The sequence below is a fragment of the Monodon monoceros genome, unplaced genomic scaffold (assembly GCF_005190385.1).
Source record: "Monodon monoceros isolate NGI ecotype Baffin Bay Population unplaced genomic scaffold, NGI_Narwhal_1 Super_Scaffold_16, whole genome shotgun sequence".
NCBI classification, from domain to species: Eukaryota; Metazoa; Chordata; class Mammalia; order Artiodactyla; family Monodontidae; genus Monodon; species Monodon monoceros.
In genome coordinates this window covers 42,808,988-42,823,889 of record NW_021703772.1, presented here as the reverse complement: position 1 = coordinate 42,823,889, position 14,902 = coordinate 42,808,988, and positions in this window count along the sequence as shown.

The window sequence follows — 14,902 nt, the reverse complement described above, 5'->3', positions numbered from 1 at the left end:
GCTCCGCGGCATGTGGGATCTTCCCGGACCGGGGCACAAACCCGTGTCCCCTGCATCGGCAGGCGGACTCTCAACCACTGTGCCACCAGGGAAGCCCGAAAATACTATATTGATTTTGCAGAATTTCTTTTATTTTCCTGCATTATTGCTTCCCTTTCATTCATTTATTCATTCACCCATTAAATACTCACAAAGATGAATACTATGATGACTGTGTAATGACATAAAAAGTATATAATACTCCCTGTAAAAGCCTGGAAATAAATATTGTGCCCTATGTACAAAATATATACAAAATATATACATATGCTACATGTGACAATGCTACATTGTCATTGCAGTTAAAAGACTGAATTTAAAAGTTATTGTAGCAGTGACTTTAATTTGAGTCTAACTCAAGTTGAATCTTTTGCTATCTTCTCTGTCATTTATTTCATACAATTATGAGTATGGCAAAAAGGAACAAGCATACCAACATTTAATATTAATAACATTAAAAAAGGAATGGCATATATTCATTCAAATATATTTCATCTTACAGTAAAATTTTTGTTCATATCAAGTCTGCTTAAATATTTTCAACTACTTTGATAATAACCTTCTTAAAAATGAAATCTGTTTCCTGCTGAGGCAAATGCTTTCTTGTGAGTCTTGTTATCATTGCTGAGAACAACTAAGTGTGTATTTTCTCATGTGAATCATGGAGTAGTGAGAGGTGTAGTGTGTCTACCTATTGCATAGGGGTGAGCTGAAGTGTCAAACAAGCATTTACTTGCAAATATGTGCTATCCCGAAGACTCTACCCCTCCTATGAACTAGAATTTTCTACGTGTGCCCTCATTTAAAGAAAAACTGGTATAGAGATCTGTACTTGGAAACTATAATTTGGGGATAGTTTTGCTTCACCAAAGATTTTTTTCTTTTAGGAAAGCACTCACCATGGAACTTATTTAGATAGCCAGCAACATCAGTGAGTTTTTAATACTGATTGTCTAAATACTGATATTGTTTAAAGGGGAGGTAAGCCTCCTGGGTTCCCTTTACATAATTCTCCGCATCCCACTAGATCACCCTCTTTTGGCTTCAGCACCCCTAACTGAATGAGCACATTTTCTTTTTTCATTTTTCCAGTCATGAGCCTTTTCTTCATTACCTGAGGGTGTAGTCTCCTAAGAATGTGCACCTCCTGCTTAAAGCATTCTGCTCAGGGCAGGTATGATGAACTCCTCAGCTAAGAGATGCTGGTTGGATTTTTTTCTAGATCAAAGCTTTCATCTTGACTCATTAGGGAAAATGCCACATAAATCACTGAGTCAGTGATATCCCTGGAGTGCAGCGCTTGCCTCCATCAGAAAGGGTCTGCAGTCTTCAGTGAGGGGAAGCGAAGGACTAGCTTAAGGCTGGCTCTTTAGAAGATGGTTTTCACCCTATCTCATGTCCAGTGTGGGAAGTAGGACAAAGAATTTTAGGAGAGTAAGAATCAAAGGCAGACCAGCTCTCTCCTGATATGGACGGTACTCGAGCAGGACAGATGTTCCAAGTCACATGTGGAGAAGTATTTGTGGTTGGATTCTGTTTGAAACTGATTGTTGATACTCTCATGAGACAGCCTGTGACAAATTGTATAATAAAAATGTTAAAAATAGCATATTTATTCCCTGGAAAAGCTGAGTTCCCACAATTCAGTGAGCTGGGAAAATTGCTAAGCTTTTTGGACACAAAGTGCTGATCCTCTGCTCTTATAACCCTTTCGTTACAGATAGGATTTTTTCATTATAATTTTTGTTTTTCTGAACTGTTTCAGCTAGCCTTTTTAAAAAATAATAAAACAAATAAGTCAACTTATATAGTTGAATAAAAATTTTAAATCCAAGTAAAATGTACATGCAATATTGATAAATTACAAAATGACAGTAAATTTTTCAGAATATTCTATGCATATACCAGCCCTGCCCATGAGAAATATAATGTGAGCCACAAATGCAGTTCACATATGTAATTTAAAATTTTCTAGTAGTCACATTTAAAAAATAAAAACAATCAAATAAAATTAATTTAAATGATATATTTAGTATACTTTATTTGACCCCATATATCCGAAAATCTTATCGTTTCAACATGCAATCAATGTAAAAAAGTTATTGAGGTATTTTATATCTTTTTATTGAATTAAATTTTCAGAATTCAATGTATATTTTATACTTACCACACAGCTCAATTCAAACCACCCACATTTCAAATGCTCAGTTACCACATGTAGCTAGTGGCTACCGTATTAAAGGTCACAGGTCTATACCATAACAAACATTTGAATAAGAGTTTGAAAAAAATAATTATCTATCTAAAAATATGTAGATATTTACCAGTGTTTCCTAGGGCCTTTCATGTACAATGGATGCATAGATCTTGGTTGAGAATGTAGGAGATGAAGAATACATAAAGACAGAGTAGGGAAGTACTTTGTGTGGTATGACTGAGGGGAACTAGAATGAGACATGTTTGGACTGTCTAAGTAGTTTCATATTGGGTTTGCCAAAAAGTTTGGGTTTTCGTAATGTCTTATGGGAAAACATGAACGAACTTTTTGGCCAACCCATAGATTTCAAATAGCACTATGTATCAGAAATGCTTTTGGCTGCAAGTAACACAAACTGAATTACAGTGACTGTGATGGTTAATTTTATGTGTCAACTTGGCTGGGCCATAGTACTCGGACATTTGGTCAAATATTATTCTGGATGTTTCTGTGAGGGTGTTTTTGGATGAGGTTAACATTTAAACAGGTGGACTTTGAGTAAAGCAGATTGCCCTTCATAATGTGGGTGGGCTTCATCCTATCAATTGAAGGCTTTAATAGAACAAAGACTGACCTCCCCCAAGCATCTGTCAGCAAATGGCCTTTGGACTTGAACTGCAGCATCAACTTTTCCTTGGGTCTTCAGTCGCTGGCCCACCCTGCAGTTTTGGACTTGCCAACCCTATAAATCATGTGAACCAATTCCTTAAAATAAATCTCTTTCTATATATAGACACATCTTATTAGTTCTGTTTCTCTGTATAGTGAATTAAACCAAGAAGGGTTTATTTTGTCACAGAAGAAGATATCTGGAGACAAATAGGTGCTGACAGCCTGTTAATGGTTCAGCAGCCTGTTGACGTCATGGCAGGGTCTCTGATTTTCTTGGCCTTTCCCTCATGCTTACTGCCACATTTTTGCAAAATGGATGCTGCATCTCCAGACACCACATCTGCATTCAAGGAAGGGAGGGAGGGAGGAGGGAAGGAAGGAAGGAAGGAAGGGAGGGAGGGAGGGAGGGAGGAAGGGAGGAAGGAAGGAAGGAAGGAAGAAAGAAAATAAAAAAAGAAAGAAAAAACTGGGATGATGTTAAAAAAACAAAACTTTCAGAATCCTCCCCTGTAATCTTCTATTGTATCACACTGTATCACAAAGTCACTACTAGCGCAAAGGTGGCAGGAAAACCAAGTGCTTTGTTTTTCCAGCCTCTATAGTAGAAAATAGCAAGAGAGGAAGAGATTGAAATTTACTATTGGATCAACCAATCCACAGTGTCAAAGACTAAGTGGAAATTGGTACAATCCTTTGGAAGGGAGTATATAAATATATATACTATAAGCCATAACAATTCCAAGCATTCTATAACTGAAGCATTAAGATACTCCTTTCATCATTGTCTATAATTTTGGATTATGCACCCATTGTTTTGGCTGCCCAGCCTCTAATACCTTTTCTATTTAGAAGGGAATACAAGAATGGCGGTGAGGCAGAACCCACTACAGAAGTTAAAAGCAGCAGATATTTTTCCTCCCTGGGTCATGGGACCTTCACACTGACTCAGACACTTGTGGAATGTTGGGTCTCTGGGGAGTGATGCAGGGCTCAAGGTCCATTAGAGATTATTTGAATCTGCTGCTCTAAAGTCCAGGGTGCCGGGCCAAACATCAGAGGCGGCCATGCTTGGTGAGGATGCTGATAGTACTGACCTCACAGGTTTCTTAGGAAGAGAGGGTGAGATGATGCTTAGCAGAGCACCTGGCCTATAGTCAGCCCTCCATGCACATTTCCTCTGCGTATTACGTGATGTCACAGGTCTTCCTTCCTTGCACCAGAGCAGTAGCACCTCCATTCTCTTAAAATAACCCGCTCTCCCTGTCTTCACTGGTCCTGCTAGAGTGTTGTTGCCTTACCTGCCTCCAGCCTCCAAACTTCAGACTGTATCAGAACCATGTTTTCTTATTTGCAGTCCTGATCAGCTGGCTCCTGCCTTTTCTTTTTTCTTTCTTTCTTTCTTTCTTTCTTCCTTCCTTCCTTCCTTCCTTCCTTCCTTTCTTTCTTTCCTTTCTTTCTTTCTTTCTTTCTTTCTTTCTTTCTTTCTTTCTTTCTTTCTTCCTTCCTTCGTTCCTTCCTTCCTTCCTTCCTTCCTTCCTTCCTTCCTTCCTTCCTTCCTTCCTTTCTTTCTTTCTTTCCTTTCTTTCCTTTCTTTCTTTCTTTCTTTCTTTCGACACATCATCATCACCTACTGAATAAAGTCCAAATCTCATAGCCTGGAAGCAGGACACCTCTGGAATGCCCAAATGGGAGAGACTTGGGGTCAGCAGTATGATGAAGGAGATTGAAAAATTATCTTATTATTTTACTTAGATTGCTTTTTAGAAAAATATTTATTTATTTATTTTATTATTTTTTGGCTGCGTTGGGTCTTAGTTGCGGCATGTGGGATCTTTCCTTGTGGCGCGCAGGCTTCTCTCTAGTTGTGGCACGCAGCTCCAGAGCACATGGGCTTTGTAGTTGCAGCGTGCAGGCTCCAGAGTGCGTGGGCTCTGTAGTTGCGGCATGCGGGCTTAGTTGCCCCGCGGCATGTGGGATCTTAGTTCCCCAACCAGGGATCAAACCGGCATCCCCTGCATTGCAAGATGGATTCTTAACCATTGAACCACTAGGGAAGTCCCCAGATTGCTTTTTATACATCAATAAATTAGCAAAGTTTTTTAAAATCCAACTTCAAGGCACTCCCAATGGCCATATCTGGGACAATTTGAGCAACAAAATGAATAATGATAGTAATGGATTATAACCTATAAAATAGGAATATATGAGTCCTTGTCCATCAATGGATGAATGGATAAGTGGAATACTACTTACCCATAAAAAAGAATGAAATCCTGCCATTCATGATAACATGGATGGACCTTGAGGGTATTATGTTAAGTGGAATAAGTCAGATGGAGAAAGACAAATACCATGCGATTTCACTCATATGTGGAATCTAAAAATAAAACAAAAAATTGAGCAAACAAAATAAATTCATAGCTACAGAGAACAGATTAGTGGTTATCAGAGGGGAAGGGAGTAGGAGGGTGGGTGAAATGGGTAAAGGTCAATGGGTCAATTGACAATGGGTCAATTGTATGGTGGTGGATGGCAGCTATAGTTGTGGTGGTGATCACTCTGTAGCGTATACATATGTTGAACTATAATGCTGTACACCTGAAACTTACATAATAAAAGAGAATGCGAGTCCATACTGATATAAATAATTGAATGAAGAAATAAATGGGGGCTTCCCTGGTGGCGCAGTGGTTGAGAGTCCGCCTGCCGATGCAGGGGACAAGGGTTCGTGCCCCGGTCCGGGAGGATCCCACATGCTGCGGAGCGGCTGGGCCCGTGAGCCATGGCCACTGAGCCTGCGCGTCCGGAGCCTGTGTTCCGCAATGGGAGAGGCCACAATAGTGAGAGGCCCGCGTACCGCAAAAAAAAAAAAACACTGCTCAGGTTGTGTCTAAAGGACCCTGGAGTCAACCTAAGGATGCTCTCACTAGCCAAAGATGGAAAATTTTGAGTTAATAATGATAATTGCAATGGATTGAAATTCATCAAATATCTTTAATTCATGATTTCACAAAAATATGGAAAGTAATTATTACTTTTGGCAGATGATAGAAAATCAAATAATTATCTTGAAAACTGGCAAGTAGAGCTAAATAACCAAATATTTATCCCTCCTTTCCTATATGAACTGTATCACAGTACAACCAAATAATGGATGAGGGGGAGTGTTTCTTTATGAAAGTATTCTAATGAATAAATTAAAAAATTTTATAGAACTAGAAAATCACAATTTGTGGTAGGTATTAAGTGTCAGCAGTTTCTAAAAACACAAAATGAATGACAATCAGATGTTATGTGCCTCCAAAGTCTTCATAATACCACCTACAGATTTGTCAAGGGGATGAACCAGAGTCTGACCTTTTCTCTGGATTCACCTTCTAGTTTGCAGGAAATATAGAGAACAGAAGACTAAGTCAGGATAGTGGTTACTTATGGGGAAGGGAGGGTTTGTGGTTGGGTTGGGACCCATTGAAGGGCTTCTGGCATGACTGGTGTAGTTCTGTTTCAGGACCTTGGAGACATTTGCCTTATAGTAATTCAGTAAGCCATACATTTAATTCATGTAGTTTTCTATATTAGTGTTTTATTTTACAGTAAAATTAAAGAGGGTATGAAGAAAAAGAAAGAAGATAAAACCACCAAAAAATTGAGTGAATTTTTCCATAACTTAGTTTGGGAAGGCAATGTCTCACAGAGGTCATGGGTTGATTTGACATAGCAAACTTACTTCTAGAGGAGTTTGGGTTAAGTTTCCTCCAATTTACTGTAATCTTTCATGAACAGGTTTATTTTTTAAAAATAAGTAAACAAAACAGTGATAAGCTTTGTCCCCTGCTCTCCCAGAAGTGGTGAGAAAATAGAGTTATGTGTTTTCTCTTGCAAAAGCGTGCTTGATATTACCTAAAAACATGTTTGTAATTTATCAGGGCAATAAATTTCTATGAATCAGTTAGGCAGCATGACAAGATACATGACTCTGGATTGTTTACTTATGCTGTCTACTAAGTCTTATTATTAGGTGGAATCTTTTAGACATGTTGATGCTTATGCTATAGGCACATCAAGACAGTGCCTTGCATACTGAAGATACTCAATAAATGCTTGTTTTATAAAATTTCAATGAATAAATTAGACAGAAGGACATACTAAATTGTACCATGAGTATGCAAATAGCTAAATCTAGACTGTAGACTTATATGCTGTTTATAGATTAAAGCAGGAAGGTCTTCATCAGGAGTATCCCAGAATTCTGCCTTCTATTGATATGTTAATTCCTACATCCTCTTGTGGCTTTAAATAAACTGATGACTCCCAAATGTATATCTGCAGCCCAGACCCCTCCTGTGAACTCCGATTATATATTCTAATACCCTACTGGACAGCTCCACTTGGCTGACTAATAGGCATCTCACACTTACTATGTGCCCGACCAAATTCCTGATTTCCACCTCCCCAGACTTTCTCTACCCACATTTTTCCTATCTCAGTAAATGTCTACTTCTTCCTTCCACTTGCCTTAGTCGCAAATCTTGGGGTCATCTTTGGTACCTCCGTCTTTCACACCCTACAGCCAACCCATCATCAAATCCTTCCAACTCTACTTTCAAACAGAAATCTGTTTCTTATGACATGCACCACTAGCAATCTGGTTCAAGCTGCCATCATTTCCTTTTATTTCAAAACAATTTCAAACATGTAAAAAAGTTGCCAAAATAGTATAAAGAGCTCCCATATGCCCATTATCCAGATTTTCCAAAGTTTTACATTTTTCTTCAATTTCTTTGTCATTCACTCAGCTCTCTTTTCTTCCTTCTCTCAAACCCACAAACGTAACACACACAAACAGATACACACACACAAATAAACATACATATATTTTATTCTGAACTTTGGTCACTTGATTAAAATGGTATCTACCTGGTTTTTCAGTGTTAAATTATAATTAACTTTAAGACTATGTAAAGATGCTATTCCTCATCAAATTTTCAACCACTAGTTTTAGTTTCCATTGATACTTTTCAAATTCCAGCATTCCTTCTAAATTTATTAGTTGTCATTATTCTGTGAAAAGGAGATTTTCCATCTCCCATTTATTTATGTATTATTTATTTGTTTATATCAATATGAACTTAGGGACATATTTTATTGAATGCATTATATTCCATTACTTTTATTATATATTTTGATATCCAGTTGGATTATCCTTCTTCTGTATTTTATATCTACATATGTTATAAATCTCATAATACGATAATATAATATTATATTCTTTGCTTTAAAAAGTGAGCAATCTTTAAAATAAAGAGAGGAAAAATACGATCTTTAATTTTTGCCATTTTGGTGCTCTTCATTTGTTCCTGTAAATCTGTATTTCCATCTGGTGTCCTTTGTCTTCATTTTGAAAACAGTTCTTCTCTTGTCATTTTAGTAGCGCAGGTCTGCTATTCTATATTCTCTCTGTTCCCCTGCTGGAACTCCAAGTACACAGATAATATATTACTTGATGTTGTTCTACAGGTCACTTAACTCTATTCTTTTTTTTTTTTTTTTTTTTTTTGCGGTACGTGGGCCTCTCACTGCTGTGGCCTCTCCTGTTGCAGAGCACAGGCTCTGGACACGCAGGATCAGTGGCCATGGCTCATGGGCCCAGCCACTCCGCGGCATGTGGGATCCTCCCAGACCAGGGCACGAACCCATGTCCCCTGCATCAGCAGGTGGACTCTCAACCACTGCGCCACCAGGGAAGTCCTCTATTCATTTTTTAAAAACTTTTTTTTCTTTCTATTCTGTGGATTAGATCATTTCTATTGATCTATCTTGAAGGTCACAGACTCCTCCTTCTGCTATTTCCAGTCTGTTGTTAAGCCCATCTAGTGAATTTTTCATTTGTGGTATTATACTTTTCAGTTCTAGAACTTTAACCTTTTTCATAGTTTCCATTTTTTCTGTTGAGATTCATCAATAATTATGGCTAACTTTTTCTTTAAGTCATTGAACACATTTATAATACTTGCTTTAAAGGTCTTGCTTGTTAATTCCACTATCTGGTCATCTTGGGGTTAGCTTCTATTGATTGCTTTTTCTCTTGACCATGGGTCACATTTTTCTCTTTCTTCACATGTCTAGTGATTTGGATATCAAACTGGGCATTTTGGATGGCATATTGTGGAGAATCTTGGATTCTGTTATCCACTTGTTCTAGCAAACAATTTATTTGGCTGAACTTAAACTCCAAACTCTGCCTCCCCTTCTGTGAGCAGCAGTTAAAATTTCTGGTCAGTTCTTATAGTCTTCTTCCTATTGTTTTCTTCTGGACTTTTGTTACCCCAGGTGTTTGCAGTTCAGGGGTCCACCAAGGAGTTGAATGGAATTTACATGCAGAATTTTGGGGTCCCCACTCTGTGGAATCTTTTTTTCTGAGACTTCTTTGCTCAATTTCCAGCTGCTCTTACAGCCTCTAAATTCTATCTGTCTCTTCAAATTGGTAAGACTGCTTTCTGAGTGAGTTCTAGCTGCCCCATGTTACATGGACTGGAGCCTGCTATACAGTGAAAACCCACAATCTCACTTAATGTGATTCCTTTCTTCCAAGGGTTGAATTCTCTCCAGTTTTTACCTGCTTCTGATCACTTGACAGTGCCTTAAAATTCTTAAAAAACATTTTGTTCAGAGTTTATAACTGTTATTTGTGAGAGGTTTAATTGATACATGTTACTCTACCATTCTTGGAACCAGAACCCACCATCATTTCTTACCTAGAGTATAGCAATGGCCACCTAATGGGTCTCCTTGCTCCCACTCTTGCCCTTTCAGTTTTCTACCCAGCAGTCTAAAGTATCCTTTTAGCATTAAAGTCATGTCATTTCACTTTTCTGGTCAGAACCCTCTATTTCTCACCTCATTTAGAGTAAAAGCCAAATTCTTTGCAATGAGTTACAAGGCCCTCTGCCACCTAGCCTCTCATTATCTCTCTAACTACCTATCATGCTCTGCTCCAGGAATACTTGCCTCCGTGCTGTGCTAACACACAGCAGATATACTCCTATCTCAGGGCATTAGTTCTGGCTGTTCCCCCTGCCTAAAATGCTGTTCCTTCAGGTATCCACCTTGCTCACTCCTTCACTTACTTCAGGTCTGGCTCAAATGTCACCTTCTCAGTGAGGCCTTCCCTGACCATTCTATTAAAAATGCAAACTCCCCTCCTCCCCCTCCCCATTTCTTATCTCCTTTCCTTAATATAGGTTTCTTTATAATACTTACTGCCATCTAAAATATTATCATTTTACTCTTTTGTTTATTTTCTACTTCTACTAGAAAAAATGAGCTCCATGCAGGCAAGAGTTTTTGCCTCTTTGTTCATTGCTGTCTCCTCAGTGTCAGAACAGTGCCTGGCAGTTAAGAGATGCTCATTAGACATTTGTTCACAGAAGATTGAATAAATTCGGCTCGTCCTCTTTGTCAGGCAGGTCTATACTTAAACCATAGATACAAATTCAGTGATGAAGTCTGACCTCTCCTAATTAGGGATCAGGCAATACAATAGGTCTACCAAACACTTACTGTAAGATAAACCTATATTCTTTCTGTCCCAGATATGAAGAGCAGCAGTAATAAGATTCATTCTACCTAGACCTGTCTAAATTTATATGGTAGTTTAGCTGCAGTATAATACAAAGCACATAGGCTTTGGCATTGGACAAAAGGCACTTCAAACTTTGGACTATTTAACACCTCTGAGCCTCAATTTCCTCATCTGGAAAGGAGGTTAATGGCCTTTACCTAGGTTTATTAGTTGAGATTGGATAACTTTGAGTGACAGAAAAATCTGAAATAACAAAGGATCAAACAAGATAGAAGTTTATTTATCTCTCATATATAAATCTGGAGGTTGGTCCAGAGTGGGTATGGCACTCCATGCTGTTAGGGACTCATTTCATCTTGTGGCTCTGTCCATAGCAGCCTACATTACCAAGTTGACCTGAAGTCCCAAGGTGGTTGCTCCTGCGGCATATAATGTAGTGTTTATTTTGGAGGCTATCAGCCCACTTGAAAATGTTATTACCATGGCAAAAGGAAAGAATGAATGTTACAGGGCAAATGGTAGCATTACACTCTAGCTTACTGTAAAGATTAAATGACTCTAAGATTCATGTTATCTAGAAACTACCTTCTCCTTTTACTGCACTAAATCATCTCTTGGCCTCTCCCTTTCAAGAAAATGAACATTCTTTAATCCTTTCCTTCTGGTTCTTATTTCTTACATACTTCTTTTTCTTTTTCTTTTTCTTTTTGCTTTATCAGTAGTTACTTCATTCGTTTATTTATTTATTTATTTATTTTTTTGCGGTACGCGGGCCTCTCACTGTTGTGGCCTCTCCCGTTGCGGAGCACAGGCTCTGGACGCACAGGCTCAGCAGCCATGGCTCACGGGCCCAGCCGCTCTGTGGCATGTGGGATCTTCCCGGACCAGGGCACGAACCCGTGTCCCCTGCATCGGCAGGCGGACTCTCAACCACTGTGCCACCAGGGAAGCCCCATTCATTTATTTTTAATTGAAGTATATTTGATTTACAATATTATATTAATTTCAGGTGTACGATTTCTTACACATTTCTGCTGTACTTCCCTAAGCCTTCTCAGTCTTCTTCAACTCTCACAGATAGAGATGAAATCTAATCATACCAATCTAAATAGGGCTATTCCAGGTCATGTTAAGCCATTGTTGCCCATCCTTGGTGGGACCTGTCATCACTATAGGGGTTCCTTAACAACAAAACTATATCAATTGCTGGTTTTCAAGGGGTGTCCCTCAGATCCTCAGAACTCCTTGGAATCAGATATAATAAGGCAGAGGTACAGTATTTTATTTGTGTTTGTTCTGATACCTTTAGCTCTTTTCTCAGCACTCTATGTAAAATGAAGTTCTAGGCTGTCACTCACCACCTCTAAATGATCAATGTTTTTAAGTAGAAGAATTCTTTTTTCAAATAAGATCTTATGAATACACTCCAAACAGACTGAAGCACAATTGTACTGATTGAAGCAAGGGTGGGGCCATAGGCAAATTACTGGTCTAGATCATCTCTTAACTCGTTTAGAATCAATTAGTAGAGGATGAGTGCTACTGATTATGAAAAGGGGTTTGTCAAGGAAGTCAAGATTCTTTTTTTTCCATAAATTTATTTATTTTATTTTTGGCGGCGTTGGGTCTTCGTTGCTGTGTGCTCGCTTTTCTCTGGTTGTGGACAGCGGGGGCTACTCTTCGTTGCGGTGCACGGGCTTCTCACTGTGGTGGCTTCTCTTGTTGTGGAGCATGGGCTCTAGGTCCGCAGGCTTTGGTAGTTGTGGTACGTGGGCTCAGTAGTTGTGGCTCGCAGGCTCTAGAGCACAGGCTCAGTAGTTGTGGCGCACGGGCGTAGTTGCTCCATGGCATGTGGGATCTTCCTGGACCAGGACTTGAACCCGTGTCCCCTGCATTGGCAGGCAGATTCTTTTTTTTTTTTTGCCTTATGTGGGCCTCTCACTGATGTGGCCTCTCCCGTTGCAGAGCACAGGCTCTGGACGCGCAGGCCCAGCGGCCATGGCCCACGGGCCCAGCCGCTCCGTGGCACGTGGGATCCTCCCGGACCGGGGCACAAACCTGTGTGCCCCGCATCGGCAGGCGGACTCTCAACCACTGGGCCATCAGGGAAGGCCTGGCAGGCAGATTCTTAAGCACTGCGCCACCAGGGAAGCCCCAAGGAAGTCAAGATTCTTGTTCACTTTGGTAACTCTAGCTATAAACTGAGGCCTGGTTGCCTAGCAACTCAACCCAAATCCAGGACAAGCCCTGCCAACTCTTCCCATAGACTTCACAAAAAGAAGCAGAACTAATGATTTAAAACATCAAAAAACTGATCCACAGAGTTATAAATAAAAGATAAGCATACAGGCTGCCATCAGGCCCTCAATGTGTTGGGAGCCCGAGGGCAGACGGGGCAGAACGGGTGAGGAGAGTGAGATCAGATAGCTGTCCTCCAGGACAAATAATAAATAGGTCTGATTTCCCAACCTTCCCTTTCCCATGCCCCCACATAGCATTGCCTTTTGCACTTCACTTTTCTCACTATTGTCTTCTGCATCAGAACTTCTAGTTCCTAGATTTCCTTGAGTTCTTTCTTTAAAAGTTGTCTTTCCTGCATTTTGTCAAAAATGTTGTTCTGACTTAATGTTGTTCTGACTTTTGCTACACATTGACATACCTCCTACTTGTTTATATGTCTAAAGCAGTCGTTCTCAAATGGGGGCAATTTTGTCCCCCAGGGGGCACTGGGCAATGTCTGGAGACATTTTTGGTGGTCACACTGGGGCAGGGGAGTGGGGTACCACTGGCATCTAGTGGGTGGAGCCAGAGATGCTCTAAACATCCTACTGTAAACATTCTACTCTGTGTGGTGAGCCTCCACAACAAAGAATTATCTCGCCTTAGGTGTCAATAGTGCCAAAGCTGAGAAGCCCTGGTCTAATGTGTATATTCTCAACAAGGACAGTAAATTACATGTTACAGTGGCTCAACCCTACCTGGCAAAATCTTATTCCTTAGTTACTTAGTATTTAATTTTCCAGGAAGAGGGGTAGCAATTAATAATAATGTTTTAAAAGGACCCTTATGAGAACAATAATGGAAAAAGCATTGAGAAACGCTAGCCTAATATTGGGAACATTTCAGGGTGAAGAGTCAGTGTATCAAGCATTTATACAAAGCACAGAGTTGCAATTCAGCAGAAGCTGGCTCCTGGCATTGATATATAGCAACCTCCTAGAATTAAACATGAGTTTGAGATGGATTGGTACTGATTTTCCTGGGAAGAAGGGCAGGCGGGCCAACCATCAGTGATCTAGTCCTTCTTTGAGAAAAGCACATATTCTTTCAGGTCCCAAAGGCACCTTAAAATGTTTTGGGCCAGTAATTTACTTAATGACACCCAGTGACCTAGAAGAACTAATGTGCCTTTAAATGAGTTCTTATGGCTTCCCCAAAGACCCTAACAGGAAACAAAGGCAAGAGTTTTAAGAGCATCCCATTCCCACCACTGAAAAAAAATCTGCTCTCTCAACTTAGCGTATTTCTTTTTGCTTTAAGGTATTTCAACTATTGAAAAGGCTTGAAATCACATTCCTCCTCTGAAGGTCGAAAGCAAACATATCTTTTTGCTGGGACATTTTTTTTCCTGCCCAGGGTATTAGAAATGTTGTAAAACGACTCATATATATAACTCCAGATTCTGGGTCAATAACTTCTGTTTCCTCTAGCCAGTTACTATTTTTTTATTATGAATACAAATTTTCGTCAGATCTGGTTGGAATCCCCTGAGATATTACACTTTAACTAAGAGAAAATGGAGGATGTGTAAAATCCAACAGACTGTCAGTCTGCTATTCTTCCTTTTAAGGCTGTTTGGTTTCACCCAGCTCTTGTACCTTGTGCCTGGGAATAGTCCCAGGAGAAGAGGAGGCCCCGAGGCACTTCCAGGGGGTGGAGCCCGGCAGTGGCTGGCCTAGGAGAGGTGAGGAGTCAAAGCTACTTTTATTTATTTTTCTTTCTTTTTTTTTTTTTTTTTTTTGCGGTACGCGGGCCTCTCACTGTTGCGGCCTCTCCCGTTGCGGAGCACAGGCTCCAGACGCGCAGGCTCAGCGGCCATGGCTCACGGGCCCAGCAGCTCCGCTGCATGTGGGATCTTCCCGGACCGCGGCACGAACCCGTGTCCCCTGCATCGGCAGGCGGACTCTCAACCACCGCACCACCAGGGAAGCCCCAAAGCTACTTTTCAAATCAGGACATACTCTCACCACTTTGAGGACAAAGTCTGGGGCTTTGTTGGTCAGGGTAATTGAGTAGAGGTCGGTGCAGGAATGTGGCCTTCTCAGTGGACACAGCTGCAGAAGACTCTGGGAAGAGAGGCCCCTCACTTCCTGTAACCGTGGGTTGTTCCTTTGGGACTTCCTGTAACCGTG